The sequence below is a fragment of the Lithobates pipiens genome, unplaced genomic scaffold (genome assembly GCF_037356315.1).
Source record: "Lithobates pipiens isolate NorthernLeopardFrog02 unplaced genomic scaffold, aLitPip1_a1.2 Scaffold_8, whole genome shotgun sequence".
NCBI lineage: Eukaryota > Metazoa > Chordata > Amphibia > Anura > Ranidae > Lithobates > Lithobates pipiens.
Genome location: NW_027507903.1, coordinates 35,278,926 through 35,295,838, shown reverse-complemented (window position 1 = coordinate 35,295,838; position 16,913 = coordinate 35,278,926). Strand labels below are relative to the sequence as shown.

At 40.0% G+C, this 16,913-nt stretch overlaps 1 protein-coding gene across 4 annotated transcripts in view; it reads left to right on the top strand.

Moving 5' to 3' along the window:
- NTRK3 (neurotrophic receptor tyrosine kinase 3) overlaps positions 1–16,913 on the top strand; it is a 1,011,888-nt gene that overhangs the window by 849,717 nt on the left and 145,258 nt on the right. The gene's annotated exons all lie outside the window — the stretch shown is intronic.

Below are 16,913 nucleotides of genomic sequence, written 5' to 3'. Positions count from 1 at the left end.
TTGATATTTCAGAATGTAGACAATTATTTCATGTTGATTTGCACAACAAAGTAAATAGACATCACGCATCTAGTCACTATATTAGAAGTACTAAGAATCAGATTTAATTATACAATGCTGTTACCTTTTAGGAGCTGGTCATTTGTAGTTTAAAATAATAGAGAAAATGTGCCCTTGCAAACAACAGAATAGAAGATAATGTAGAGAAAACAATTATCTACATCAGTGTTTCTTAGCTTTACTAACAAAATGACTAACACATAATGCTGCGTACACACCACCGGACTTTCCGGCAGACTAGCTCCAACGGTCTTCCTGACCGACTTTCGACAGAGTTCCGATGGACCTTCCGAACTAATGGACTTGCTCACACACGAACGGACCAAGTCCATTCTAAAATCCATTCATTTTGAATGTGATTACGTAAGACAGGACTAAAAAAGAAAGTTCAATAGCCAGTAGCAATTAGCTTCCCTTGCGTAATATTTGGTCCATCGGACCGGCATACAGACGAACGGTTTTCCCGATGGGTATTGAGTCCGTCGGACAGATTTGAAACATGTTCTATTTCTAGGTCCATTGGATTTTGTAAATGAAAAATGATCGGATTAGCCCACAGATGATCGAACTGTCCAACGGACTGATTCCATCCGACCTAGTCTGCCGGAAAGTTTGGTCGTGTGTACGCAGCATTAGAGTACACCTTAAACCTGCCAGATGTATTCCAGATTAATAGGTCGAAAATCCTCAGGAGTTAACCTCCCTGGCGGTAATCCCGAGTCTGGCTCGGGTTGGGAATTTACTGATAGAAGCGGTAACCCCGAGCCAGACTCGGGATCTCTTCGCTCGATGCAGGGGAGGACACAGGGAGACTTACTTACCTTGTCCCCTGGATCCAGCGATGTCCCCCGCGCTGTGTGAGCGAGCCGTCCTCCGCTCGATTCACAGTGCCGAATACCGCCGAGCTCCGTTCCCTGCGGCGTTACGGCGCACGGGAGCGGAGAACGGCGGCAAATTCAAAAAAGTAAAAAGACACAAAACACACACAGCACTGTAATCTTACAGATTACAGTGCTGTATTAAAAAATACACACCCCCTTTGTCCCTAGTGGTCTGTGCAGTGCCCTGCATGCACTTTTATATTATAAATACAGTTTTTTCTGCCTGAAATTTGGAGATTGTCCATAGCAACCAAAACGTGTCCCTTTTTCAGTGTTTTAGGATTTGATTACATTATTGAATAATTTTTATTATTCTTTATTATATTATAAACTTTATCATACCCGGGATGTCTGCTAGACTCTGGTTTGAAGAGATTTAAGAGCGTTATTCCTAAGGCCGCGTACACACGAGAGGATTGTCCGTCCAACTTAGTCCACTGAAACGTGTTTCAGCGGACAGTCCGCTCGTGTGTGGGCTTCAGCGGACTTTTTCAGCGGACAGTCTGGCGGACTAAGTCTTTCGGAATTTCCGTAATACAGTCCGTCCAACTTTGGTTTCAGCGGACAGTCCGCTCGTGAGTAGGCTAGTTGGACGGACTAAGTATGGCGCATGCTCAGAAAGGATTTAGGAAGGTTGCATTGCAGTGTATTAGACGTCGTATTTCTAGTCCCGTCGTACGTGCTGTACACGTCATCGCGCAAGCTTTCAGCGGACTGTCTGTTCATCGTGTGTGGTCAAGTCCGTTCATTCAAAAGTAGGACGGACTGTCTGTCGGATTGTCTGACGGACTTAGTTGGAGGGACAATCCTCTCGTGTGTACGCGGCCTAAGAATTACAGGACTACAAAATAAAACGCCAGATTTCCATGCAAAATAATTGTACCGCTTTCACCTAATTCCAGACTGAATCATACCGCCAGGGAGGTTAAAGTGGTTGTAAACCCTTACAGACAACTTTGACCTACAGGTAAGCCTAGATTAAGGCTTACCTGTAGGTGCAAGAAATATCTCCTTAACCTACACGGTTAAGGAAATATTTGCAAGAAAGACTGCACAGATGTCTATGGCGCATGAGCGCGCCATTTAATGAATGGGATCGTGCCGTCACTGACGGCTCCCATGAGCATGTGCGGGAGTGACGTCATCGCGGCTCCGGCCAGTCACAGCGCTGGAGCCACGATACACGGAAGTCACTCCAGGTATCATGGTGGCGATGGAGGGGGTGACTGAGGACCGCTGTGGTGGCTTCGATCTCAGGTAAGTAATTCATTATGAGCTAGTATGCTATACATACTAGCTCATTATGCCTTTGTCTTGCAGGGTGTTTTTTTTTTTTTAGAGAGGGTTTACTTCTTCTTTAAAAGTCTTTATTGTTCAACTGGTTACAACAAGCAGTACAAAAGACATCCCGCACATTTTGGGGGGCACACAATCCATCAGGACTGAGTGTAATGGCAGAATGCTAAATGGCGACAGAGGGTGTACTAAATGACAGTCAGTGCTGGTGTTCAAGCTTATCATTTCTATTGTGAACATAGGGGGATTTTTGAGTCTTTTGAACATTCTGCCATTCTACCCAGCCCTGATGAAGAGGGATTGTGTGGCACCTGAAACATGTTGATTGTCTTTTGCCCTGCTTGTTGTAAACATTTTAACAATAAAGATGTTTGACTCCCAATGATTTTTCATTTGGCACTCTCTTTGACCTATTACGATTTCTTAACTCGGGTGAATATCCTCTCCTAGAGGATCCCCGTCTTTTTGGTGAACTGCAGAATACAGGCCAATTGGGCTCAAGTAACGACTTTGTCTGCATTTTGAAACCTGTGAAAATTCCTGTCCAGCAACAAAATCAAAACCTCCTTGATGTATTCTAGAGAGGAATCAAAAGGTAGACATACCAGGGGGTACAAACTCATCTGTCCCTATGGTAGTAAAGTTTGCAAGAAAACACTAATACCAGCCCTCCATTTTATACCTCCAGAAACTCAAAAAATGGTTTTCTGAAGCAGATGCTCCCTTTGGGGCCATTTTGAAAAGGTAGATGCCCAGAGTCATGTCCAGAGTCATGGGCGGTCAAGATGGCATTCAACAACAAAAATGCTATAGCCTACCTCCATATTAAGTTCAACCCCTATAGGTGTCATTATATTATATTTATCATGAGGGGAAAGAATAAAAATACAAACAGTACGTAGAAAGAAAAGCTTTACAGATATTTTGTCAAAACAATGTCATCCTGAAATACTCAAAACACACACACACTCAAGTCTATAAGAAATAGGTGTCAGTGCTTACGCACTGGCAGCTGCCAGGTCTGTATTTAATATTCAGCTCTGCGGCCTGGGCTTAGTTCATAGGGTGTGTACCTGTGTCACTTGCTGGCTGAAATTGAGAATTTTGTTCAGGAGAAATACAATTATTCTATAGTGATAAAAAATATGAAAGCGCTGCTATGTGTATTAAACAAACAATATTGTAATCAAACAGAAGAGCTGCGCCATTTGAACAGTGGTCTCTAACACTGTATAGTTAATGAATTGGGTGATAGTGTACTTGTTCCAACAAAAACTCAAACAACATATGAAACATAAGTATGTGAAAATTATACACACACACTGTACTCAAAAAATGTATATTGCACATTGCAGTCCCATAAGTGAAAAATAAATAAATAAATAGATAATGAGTAAAGTCTTCTTCATAAATTGATAAGTCACTTTTTGAAGTGTTCATAAAAGTGCTCATCCAAAACAAGAATTTTCAGTGAAAATTCTTGTTTTGGATGAGCACATTTATGAACGCTTCAACAAGTCACTTTTATCAATTTATGAAGACTTTATTCATTATCTATTTATTCATTTGTGTTTTTTTTTTATTTTTGGTTGAACTGGATGACTTGTGACTATCTATTTTCCACTGATGGGACTTTTTTTTGTTGGAACAAGTACACTATTAGCCAATTAATTATTCTATTGTGTCACCAATTGCAAAGGTCTAGGCCTCAACTTTTTTTTTTCACAATGCCTACTAATTTAATACTTTTTTTTAATTTTTTTATAAATTTGCCATAGTTACATACAAACCCATTAGATAACAAAATCTTATTACAGAATACAAATGTAATACTTCAGTTGGTTATCTACCATCATTATTTACATAGTTACATAGTTAGTTAGACTGAGAAAAAGACACAAGTACACCCAGTCCACTTAATGGAACAAACATCACGACTATAGCCTAGGACAGTGATGGCAAACCTTGGCACTCCAGGTGTTTTGAAACTACATTTCCCATGATGCTCCACTACACTGCAGAGTGCATGAGCATCATGGGAAATGTAGTTCCAAAACATCTGGAGTGCCGAGGTTCGCCATCACTGGCCTAGGAGCATCAACACAAAAACACATACCCCCTTGGTGTAGTCCCTGGTTAAGATATTTCTTAAACACTTTGGGATTGATTTACTAAAATTGGAGAATGCAAAATCTGGTGTATTTATGCATAGTAGCCAATCAGCTTCTAAATTCAGCTTGTTCAATTAAGCTTTGACAAAAAAAAAAAAAAACTGTAAGCCGATTGGTCTCTATGCAGAGCTGCACCAGATTTTGCACTCTCCAGTTTTAGTAAATCAACCCATTGTGGTTAATACAATATACTAAAGGCAAGCAAGATGTTCACTTTGCATTGGAGATTTTACCCTAGCTTAGTAATGTGGTAAGTATTCATTTTTGCAAAGAATGCCAAATTAAGTGCAAGGAGAAGTAAAAACAAAAAAACATGCATTTTTTCTTGTACGTGATTGGATGATGGATATCAACAGAGCTTCACCTCATTCACGAAGCTAAGAAGGAATGCCCTTGAAAATTTTAAAGCAAAGTGAACCTTCTATTTTGCCTTTACTGAATCAACCCTTGTGCCTCAATGGAGTTCTACTCACTCAATGGTGATTAAGGGGGACAACCAGTGCCAGGACAAGGTCATCTAGAGTCTAGGGCAAACATGCAGAATTGCAACCCCCCCGCCCCAAGATGTATGAACATTATCTGCCAGCGTAAATCCCCTCCAAAAATTGAGCACTAATTTGCATGGTCACCCACTAATCATACATTTCCCCTCCTCCCAGTACAAATCCCCCCCACCTATCAGAAATCTCTGCCCCCCCTATCTACCCTCTCCTAGCTAAAATCCTCTGTCTCCCCATATGCCCCCCAAAAAACACAAATCCACCCCCCAAACTCCAAATCCCCCCTTGCAGCACACATGCTCCTCCCCTACTCCCCCCTTGCTAGCACACATTTCCTCTTCTAGCACAGATACCCCCCAATCATCCATACTAACACTCATTCCCACCCACACCAAAAAAAAAAAATATTTCCCCTCTACTATACAACCTTTGTAGCACAAACACCCCCCCCCCCATCCCCCCTCCTAGAACAAGGTATATTCGCTCATCCCTCCTTCCAACACAAATCCCCCTTAACACACCTCCTCAAATTTGCCCTAGAACAATTCTTACCCTTGCCACTCCCCAAATCCCCCTTTTCAAAAGAAAATCCCCTCCCCCCAATCTCATTGAGGTACCTCCCCACCTCACATGATATCACAGTCCCTGGGGGCAACGGACCCTCCTGTCCACCCCTTGTCCCGGCCCCGGGGACAACAAACTAATTTTAAACACAAATGCACAGTGCCGTAACAGATTCTTTTATGTAGCATATTTGCGCATCATACAAGTACTGATAAAACACTTCTCCTGGTAAATATAGGCCAACACTGTCTTGCAAGCCATTCATTCAGACAAGCTAATTACATTATTCAGAAGGAATGGCAAACCAATTCTAATTAGCCTTTGCTACCTCCAATTACTGGTTTGGATTCACATTATTCTAATCATGTTTCATGACAGATTTTTATTGAGCCACTTGGCTAAAACATTAATGTTAATAAAGAGGCTAGGATGGAAGCAACCTCAGGGTATACCCAATATATTGCTTTTTGAGACGTTTGTATACAGAGAAGGTTGAGAAGACTGTCTCTGACAGGCACGTGCTATCTTCATCTTACACCTCCAGAGACTCTAAACATGGCTTTCTGAAGCAGATGCTCACTTAGGGGCTTAATGACTAACCGCCATTTTGAAAGCGTAAATGAGCCAAGATGGCACTCCGACAAAAAGAGTTCACTCAGCAAGAGATCCTACTGTAGCTATGTATGTCAGCCTGGAAATGTTTCAGATTCATACATTAAAAAGGGAACATTTTTTCTCCATATTAGGTCAGAATGAAAATAAATAACATTTAACCTTTTAACCTTATAAGTGGTACCGATTAATTCTGAGTGTATCCTTTGTTCTGCATATCCACACAAAATATCATTCACACATTTATAACGTATAATAATGATATAATATTAATGTCTATATGGGGAAAGGTAAATGAAGTTCGGGATAAGGGTCCAAGTTATAATTTGATTACATGCCCAGGACATTTCAGGTCTGCATGGATAAAATAGACATTTTTCATCATTATCTATCTATCTATCTATCTATCTATCTATCTATCTATCTATCTATCTATCTATCTATCTATCTATCTATCTATCTAGCTATCTATCTATTTTATTAAATATTAATATATAATAGTGATAATATTAGGTTCTAAATCAGATGTTGCAGTTTTATTTGAAATGGTTGTAAACCTTTGAAATGAAAAATGAACAAATAATATCCCTCTATAGTGTGCTATCCAAAGCACCTAGTGTGATTTCTGTTTCCTTTCTCATTCCTCTGCTATATGCATGCGTCACTTCTGACAGGTTATGCCGACAGCAGACAGTCTCGGGAGACAGCCCCACCTCCACTTCAGCACACAGCCATTTGACAGCCTCAGATGTGCATATTTCCCTATGAAACTATGAAAGGGGGGGGGGGGGGGGTGTCCTTTTCAGTGGCGGCTGATGGGTACTTCTTTTGGGGCACGACACTGAACATAGGCCCTCTTCCCCCCATGGGTGGTCTGGCACTAACCTGCTTGTGTGACAGGGCTTTGGTGTCCTCTCCTCTTCTCCTAGAGTGTGGGCAGCGGCTGCGGTGGCTCCGGGATCCACTCCTCCGGCTTCCTCCACTGTGTGTCTCCTCTTCCGCCAAAGGGCTAGGATTTGACCAATCGGCCTGGCGCTTTGGCCAATCGGGAAACAGTTCTCACAGACCTGCCTCCTGATTGACAGGAAGGGACTTTAGTGTGATAAAAGCGAAAATGTACTTGCTATGGTCACACAACTGGGAGGGCTCGGAGCGCAATGCTTTTTTGAAGCCTATTAGATCCTCTGGCTCTAATCAGGTGCTTAAAAAAACCCACCCACAATGCATTGGAATCCATGGTCAGGTGCCACTGATATATAGATTGGGAGGCGGACGCATGGATAGAGGAGGCGGCACCTGTGCACCCCCAATGGACGGGCCACCACTGATCCTTTCTCTCCACTTAGGTCTTAACCACTTGCCCCCTGCCCTATAGGCAAATTACAGCGGCAAAGTGGTTTCAAAATCCTGACTGGGCGTCATAGGACGTCCTCAGGATTTAGAGCCGCTGCGCGCCTCCAGGGGAGAGGAGGGACGACCGACTGCTCCTCTGACAGGGGGGTCTGTGCTGATCGATTATCAGCACAGCCCCCCTGAGGATGCCCACACTGGACCACAGGGGACACCACCAGACCACCAGGGATGCCCAGCACCAGGTATGCCACCCTAGACCACCAGGGATGCCAGACAGTGCCCACAATGGATGCCAATCAGTGCCCACAATGGATGCCAATCAGTGCCCACAATGGGCATCACTGATTGGCATGCATTATTGTTTGGCACTGATTGGCATCCATCAGTACAAAACAATATAATACAATGTTGCCTATCAGTGCCCATCCGTGCCACCTATCAGTGCCCATCCGTGCCCATCCAACGAACCGCACATGTAATACTTACATTGATCTGGCTTTGCACAATATAAGCATGCATCACTGTAGAAGACCATACTTGGATCTTTTGCATGTTGTTTGGGTTCTGTGCTGAGTGGCTTCTCCTCTGCACACAGAACACAGTCGGTGTTTCAATGAATATAAGGCATTCTCTCTTTGGATGATGTGAAGAGGAGGGACAGTGACATCACGATCCCCACCCCATCCAATCAGAGAATGCCTTGTATTTAAAAAAAAAAAACAAGATGTTCTACAAATGGTGGAGGTATTGAGTGAGCTACCCCTGTATTCTGTGTGCAGAGGGGAAGTCACTCATACAAAGCTCAAGCAGGATGATTGTGGCTATCATTGTAGTAGAGGCAGGGCAGGACTTAGGGTGGTGGGGGCCCCTGGGCTTGAGTCACTTTTGGACCCTACCTTCTATACATTACCATATTTATCGGAGTATAGCATGCACCCCAAGTTTAGGAGGGAATTTTAAGGAAAAAAACTTTTAGGAGGGACGTTTAAGGAAAAAAACTTACATTTAAATGCCCATCAATGCAGCCTTATCAGTGTCCATCTGCAGCCTTGTCCAGTGTCATTTGCAGCCTTGTCAGTGTAGCCTTGTCATCTGCAGCCTTGCCCCAGTGTCATTTGCAGCCTTGTCATTTGCAGCCTTGAAGTTTAAAAATGGTGCCGCCGAGATACAGAGTCCTGTGTATCTCGGCTGCTCTCGGGTCCTCTCGCAGTCCCGAGTGGAGCCAAGAGTAGCCGAGTGTACTCGGCTCGCTCACAGTCACGCCCAGTCCCTGTGTTATGTCCATCATAGGGCGAGCACAGTGATGGCGCGGTCCATCACTGTGAGCAGAGTCGAGCCAAGTACACTCGGCTATGTATCTCGGCGGGGCTCCATATTGGGCAGGGCTCATGGGCTTGAGCCCAGTCAAGCCCAATGCTAAGTCCGGCCCTGAGTAGAAGTGACTTTTACAGTGATTTTCAGCTACCCATGCGGCCCATCAAGTATAAGATACGCATACTTACTTTGTGACAAGTTGGAACAATGTGAGTTTACAATGCAGATAATTCCTGGAGTTCAGATTTAATCATTTTTATTATTATCTTTTTATATAGCAACATAACCAAATGCACATTTCTTTAAAACACGACAGCCATGTTCCAGATAAATGCAAGTAAAAACCAGAGCTATTTTCTTTAGAGGCGGAACATCAACAACATAAAGATATAAATTGACAAAAACGAATAGACTCTATAAGATAAGGATGGATGATTTCCCATCTGCGAAATGTAGCTATCATTTGTCTAAATATTCCTGGTCATTCTCTGTCCCCATGGAATTGGTAATTAACTTATCCCACTGTGATGTATGTGTCAACCCGCTGGGATTCAGGCAGAACATTCTGCTTGCAATGTCTGCAAATGTAAGTTAGTCAGTATCTATGATTTTTGCAGGAATAGATAATAAATAAAAACTGTGCAATCTATTGGATACTGTAGGATTTATTAGCCAACCCTTGGCCAAGAAAATAGAATGGGTTACTCTACATTGTAGCATACTAAGTTTGTGCTAAGACCATTAATATTAATATTAATATTAATAATAACTTCAATCTAGAAAAAAAGCAAAAACAATCCAATCAAGGGAGCCATTCATTGATCCATTTAGTGGTAAAGAGAATTTTTTTTGGCTATGCCGGATTTCCAAAGTTTCATCATCACAAATGTAGAAAAGAACCATTTTCTGTGCTGATAAACCTAGGTTTCATTAACGTATAATGAAAGGCAAAACTTTAGTGTTTTACTTTTTTAACTTTTCATAGACTTTACTGTATTACAGTAGGGATAAGCTTAAGGTTCAGACTGAACATAAGTTTAAATTTAACCTTGGCTGTCCGGGCATGCTATGTACCCCTTACTCATTCACATAGGGGGTGGTATCTGGGGGCCCCTTTGCTATTAAATAATGGAGGTTCCAAATTCTGATAAACACAAGGTTCTCAGGATGATGCCCTTGTCCTCTTTAAAATGGGGACAAGCTGCTTTGCCAAGTGGGCCTTCCCTGGCAAGGCCCCATGTTGAGGGCATGTGGTCTGGAATGGCTCAGGAGGTGGGCATATCCCCCTCCCACATACTTTGGCAGGTCAGCCAGGATGCATGCATGGGTGAGGAGCTGGAATGGATTTTTGGGTATAATATTCAGTAAACTGTCTAAAGAGAGTTTTGTTGTGAGCATCGCCTACCTTTGTCTTGTGATCAGTTACTATATGTCTTTGGAAGACTCTGGATGCTGTTAGGTCAATATGAATAGAGAGCTTTAGTTTTTAGCTGAGTCAAGATAGTAATAAAAGTGTTTATAATAGGGTATTACTATATTTAATTACTATATTTAAAGCATAGCTATTGGCAAACATTTTTGTTTATTTTTGTATAGAGTGGAGATGGATTAGAACATGTTTTAGGTTTGTATTGCTGTCTGTGCCCCATTAGGGAGATTCGCCCTCTCTATTTGTCCTGTTTGCCATCATTACTGAGAGTGAAAGTAAAGAAAATTTCAAAATTTGGGGGTTTCCCCAGAACAGGAATAGAAAAAAAGAAATCTTCTAATGGGGATACTACTTCTGGTAACAACCAGGGCTTCCCCCACTTTGGAGACGTTTCTTCTCACTTCCTGTTTTGGCTATGGGACTGGACGTGAAAGGAAATCTCTCAATAGGATACAGCGAGGGGGGGGGGGGGGGGACATGCTTTTTGTTCTACTTTAATGTTTAAGAGTGGCCATAGATGAATACTTTTCTCCATAAAATAATGGTCAATAGGAGACTTGTTCACCCAACCTTCCTGTTCTCTTTTCCCACCTTCTTCTACCTTTGCCAGTTTATCAGGCTTTTTGTGACAACAAGCATTTGTTTTACTCAAAAGTGCTTTCAAGTCATTGATCTTTTAAAATCTAAACAGCCTTATTATTACCATGTTTCGTTTTATATAGTCAGTTGGCTAAGTGGATGACCCCCTTGTCACTTGCACAATCCTTGTGATGAAATGTTAAGTTAAATTATTCGACATGCAAATTGGCATATAGTCTTTAGTAGAGATCCTGAAATGTACAATGTGGCAAGAATGTCATTTCAATTAGGGTGAAGACTATTCTAAAACTAGTTAAGATGTCTGATAACATGATATTGATAAAGAATTACCTTATCTATATATATATAAAATGTGATTAAAGGAAGAAAGGAATTGATTTTTAATGGTTTCCGTCAGTAAAACTGCCATTCTCCCATCTCGTTTTGCCTTGAAAGGCTATGCCATATTTATTTTACTACTTAAAAAAAACAAATGTCTTGCAAGGAGGAATTTCTATTAATAATATCACTATTTACAGTATATGTAAATGAATGTGGTGTAGAGACGTTGCAACCAGACATTTTGGATTGGGGTGATGACTGGTTTCTTGAAATTTGATTAGAATTTCTGCTAAACCAGACACTCAGTTTCCATCATTAGGGTGATTAGGTGAAATCTACCTTTACCCCCTTTATTTAAGGAGTATGTTTTTTTAAGGAAAGGGGTGTATTTATGGTAGTTTAATTTACTTAATTTTTCATTTTGTATTTTTTTTTTCTTTTTTAAGTATATGATCATAATTTGTGTAGTGTCGCTGTGATAAAGGGCTGGACTTTATTACTTAAAAGTTTCTATGTTTAACCTTTCAGATATGTGGACATCATACAATAATTTCAATCTACTTGAGATTATAATAATAAAAAAGAATTTACTTAACTTGTTTTAAAGATGTATTACAGATGATAAAACATAGATAAATACAGAATGTTCAATCCAGGGGAGTTAATAACTTATTCGTATGAAGTTTCTGGAGGTGATAGCCCACGACCAATACTTCCCTTCTGAATCCAACTCAACTAGAATCTGGTCGCCCAGTCCTATATACAGCAGGCCAAACAATAGCTAAAACTGCTTTGAACCACACCATTGAAAAGAAAAGTCAGAGGTTCCCAACTTCCCACAGCATGATGAAGCAGATGTCTCATAAAATAAACATGTTGTGTGTAGATAGAATTGAGCACTTATACACTAACATAAGTGATAGCATAAAACTATTACTAAGTTTATTGTAAATCAATAACTAAAATAATTATTAAAAAGCCCACACTAAAGTCGCTTTATATTTTTACATGGTTTTTTGGTCTGCTGGTGTTTTCCTTTTGTAAAAAAACAAAAACAAAAATGCCAACCCCCTTAATTTATACCTAACCTTTTAGAGGAATGTATGTATTTCCCAGTGTACTTACCAGCTAACCAACAAAACAAACAACAACAAAAAATTACACTGTCTAATAATTTGCATTAAAAACACAAGTTTTAGTTGCACAACATTTACAAATAAGTGTGGAAGCCGCACTTTCTTATCAAGTATCAACTATTTCTTATTCTGTATAATAAGGTCCTAACTCTAGTCTAGTCTATGAAAGCATTTTGGAGCACATATAGCAATGGATAAATTGAGGATAGATGAAAGAAGCTTCTGTAACACTCAGGAGCTATTTAAAGTCAATTGCATCCTTAAAAAAACAGCAGAATTATTTTTTTAGCTTTCCTATAAATTTAATAGAAATCTCAGACTTTTTGCCAAAATTTGGGAGAAAATATAATTCTCGATTTCGCTAACCCCTAAATTATAATAACATGTTCTTTTTTGTTTATTCTATATCTTAACTTCCTTCAAGGCCTTTATGCTTGTTCTTGTAAGGTGTTGTGAATATTTCCTTACTGCTTATTAACCACTTCAGCCCCAGAAGATTTCCCCCCCTTAATGACCAGAGCATTTTTTGCGATTCTGCACTGCGTTGCTTTAAATGACAATTGCGCGGTCGTGCGACGTTGTACCCAAACAAAATTGGCGTCCTTTTTTTCCCACAAATAGAGCTTTCTTTTGGTGGTATTTGATCACCTCTGCAGTTTTTAGTTTTTGTGCTATAAACAAAAAGAAATTGCCAATTTTGAAAAAAAAGTAATATGTTTTACTTTTTGCTAGAATAAATATGCCCAAATAATATATATAAAAAAATATCTTTCTCAGTTTAGGCCAATATGTATTCTTCTACATATTTTTGGTGATCTGCGATTTTTATCGGGACTGCGACATTGCAGCGGACAGATCAGACACTTTTAACACTATTTTGGGACCATTGACATTTATACAACGATCAGAGCTAAAAATAGCTACTGATTACTGTGTAAATGTCACTGGAAGGGAAGGGGTTAAACACTAGGGGTCAATCAAGGGGTTAAATGTGTTCCCTCAGTATGTTCTAACTGTAGGGGGGATGGCCTACCTAGGATATGACAGAGATCACTGCTTCCGGTGACAGGGAGCAGTACATCACTGTCATGTCACTGGGTAGAACAGGGAAATTCCATGTTTAAATAGGCGTTTCCCTGTTCTGCCTCTCCTCATCATGATCGTGGGCCACAGGCAGATGTTGAGTCCACGAGACCCGCTGGCACGGGATTGCGAAGGGACGTACGAGTACACCCGTACCATTCTGCTGACCTACATCGGTGTGCGGCAGTTGGGACGTGGTTAATGAGACAGAACCCCAGAACTTGATTTGAAAATCTTATCACAACAGTACCTTTGTGGTTTTCATGGAATTAAAGCATAATCTCAATAGTTTGTGCTAATACTCTATTCACTCTCTCTTTTTTCATACCATTGCCAAGTTAAATAATTGACACTTTCATGTATCAATAGTTAGTGAAAGCAGTAGGAAAGAAGAGGGTTGCAAACAGAAATAATGCAAGATGTACAACACACAATAAACGGGACTTCATAGACACATGTTAAATCGAATAATGATAGGATAGTGAAAGTTGGTGTAAACTCCATGCCAATTAATTCCTAAAATATTAATTTCTATATAATTGTTAAATTAATATAGTGCTGCTCCCCTAGAAAGAGTAATATGCTCCTAATTAATGGCTAAATAATGTATAGGGGGCGCTATTGATTACAAAAATCAACGTGATTGAAAACCTCTTTCAATACTAATATTATGCAAAATTCTACCACTATTAACAAATCAAAATTATACAGTGATACATAATTAACTCCATTGTGATAATTGAATAATTAATGATTAAAAAAAAAGACATCCATGCGAAACACCCTGGTGACACCAGATATTACAAAGTGAAATTAAAGTCCCATGTATTAGAAAGTGTCCCAATATGTAGATTCTTCAAGCATAATTGTGATTCCAATACACAAAAAAACAACAATATATCTTTTCAATAGAAGAATGACTCCAACAACCTTCTATGTGATCCTTCACCACAGCCTAGGTAATCGACACCCAAAAGTGACTGTAATATGGTTCTACTTACCAGATTTTATTGACTACTTTAATGAAAAAGATTCATTATTATAAGAGTCAATATTTGCCTATGCAGGATTGTGCCTGCTCACATTGGATGACCTGGAGATGAATAAGACCTTCCACCTCATATATATATATGGGATATGAAAAATAGATAGAGAGCCTACATAGCGTAACCCAGTTTTATCAAAAGTTATAAAAAATTGTTAGCCAATTGGCTCCTTTCTTCTAAAAGTGCCTTTTTCCTGGCACTGAGGCTGCTGGTATATCTGGAACGAGCTGTAATGGAAAACTTTCACACTTTCCTCCACGGATGGTGTGTTCTACATGCTCGTGCCGCTGACCAGGGCAACCGGATATCCTACGAGGTAAAGTGACCAGGAACTGCCTCCGACGTACGTTTCATTGTTTAACGTCTTCAGGGAATGTAACGTGACCAGGAACTGTCTCCGACGTACTTTTCGTTGTTTAACAGTATATATGAATGGGAGTTAGGGACCTTAGATTGTAAGTTTCTTGAGACAACCTCCGGATTGTCATTCCATTCACATTTATGCACCAGGAAGTCAGTGTCTGTGTGCAGATGTCCACCATTTTGTTGAAGTTTACTAGAGTCGGACAAGCCGATACTGTCTGTCTTGCATCGGTTTATACACATGCTGATCCAAATGATAGAGGTGTGTGGGGGGGGGGGGGGGGCATTCGAGCAGTACTATTTTTACAGGCTTCATCCAAGCTCTGTTGTAATTGTGTTACCACGAGGTGATAACATTTGTATATTGTGAATTTGTTATTATCTCTATAGGGATGTAAAATATTTTATTTATTATAGGTACTTAAATAGCACCATTAATTTATGCAATGCTTTACATATACATTGTACATTCACATCAGCCCCTGCCCTCAAGGGGCTTACAATCTAAGATCCCTAACTCCCATTCATATATACTAGGGCCAATTTAGACAGAATCCAATTAACCTACCAGAATGTCTTTGGAGTGTGGGAGAAACCAGAGTACCTGGAGGAAACCCGGACAGGGAGAACATGCAAACTCCAGGAAGGTAGTGTTGTGGTTGGAATTCAAACCAGTGACCCTTTTGCTGCTAGGCGAAAGTGCTAACCACTACACCCCTGTGCTGGCCAAATACGATCAAATCAGTCATTCGTGTTTTATACTTTTTTTTTTTTTGATTTGTAACTATCCTATCATTATTCAATTTTTCATTTGCCTATAAAGTCACATTTATTATTTTTTTTATTTTTTTCACAATAAGTCCCATTTAGTTTATGATGTTCACTTTTTCAGTTACTCTACTAGGGATGCGGCACATTTTGGCATTGAATAAACCTCTTCTTTATATAGATACTTTAATGAAGTATATTTATATAAGTATATTTAAATAGATACTTGCAAACAGAAACAACTCATCACCCATTTGATATATACCCATTAAATGAAAGACTATAAATATGTATGAGATGGGTTACTAGAGAGGCAGCACTTCAGCTTTTTCGTTACTTTACTATTTTATATGTAAAGGTGTAAGGAAACAGCATTTATTTATTGTAGAAGTAAAGGTTATGAGTTGCTAAATTAAATATATTAAAGTCTACTGACATAAGAAATAGGAATGCGTAGTTCCCAAGTGTACCAGATTTCCCAGGACAATTTCAGTTTTTACAGCTAGACTTTTTTTTTCCTCCATGGAGAGATCAATTACTAGGATGTATTTAAAATGGATCAGTCAGAAATATGGTCCTCTAGCCGTTTTACATAATTTTTCCTTCACCTGACTATTCTGTTGTAATTTCCCTAGTGGTTCTGTTCCAAAAATATTGCAGCCCAGTGGTAAGAAATGGATAGTGTTGACTCCTAAATAGATAGAACGATAGATAGATAGATAGATAGATAGATAGATAGATAGAACGATAGAACGATAGAACGAACGATAGATAGATAGATAGATAGATAGATAGATAGATAGATAGATAGATAGATAGATAGATAGATAGATAGATAGATAGATAGATAGATCATTTGAAATTCAAACTCTCATGCAACATTATTATTTTATATGCCTAGTTAGATATGAACACTCTTATATACTTATATGTATACTTAGATATGGATATGCTTATGTAAAGTACACTACATAGTGTGGAAAGGGTTTTATTTCACACAGAGTCCTCACCCAGACAGGTTGGGACCCAGGATAATTGTGCCATACAAAGAAAACTTGATTTTCAGCTGTCTCAGAAATTGGTAAAACTCATTTGCTTGGATCCTGGAGTCCAGAGACTTTGCAGAGACGTTTGAAGGACGAAGCATCCAACACCTGGGTCTAGGCTTTGCACAAGCATACTGATTGTGTAGGTGTTTTTAGGGTTTTTCTTAGAGGGGTGACTAGTACCCCCCTGCCCCCAAGGAGTCCGGTGGCTGTAAGAGAGCATCCAGAAGTGAACATGTGCACAGGAGTGTGTTTGAGAATTGCCGACAGGAGAGACAGACAAGGGACCTAAGGCCGCGTACACACGCGCGGACTGTTCGTCCAACTTTGTCCGTCCAACAGTTTCGGCAAACAGTCCGCTCAAACTTAG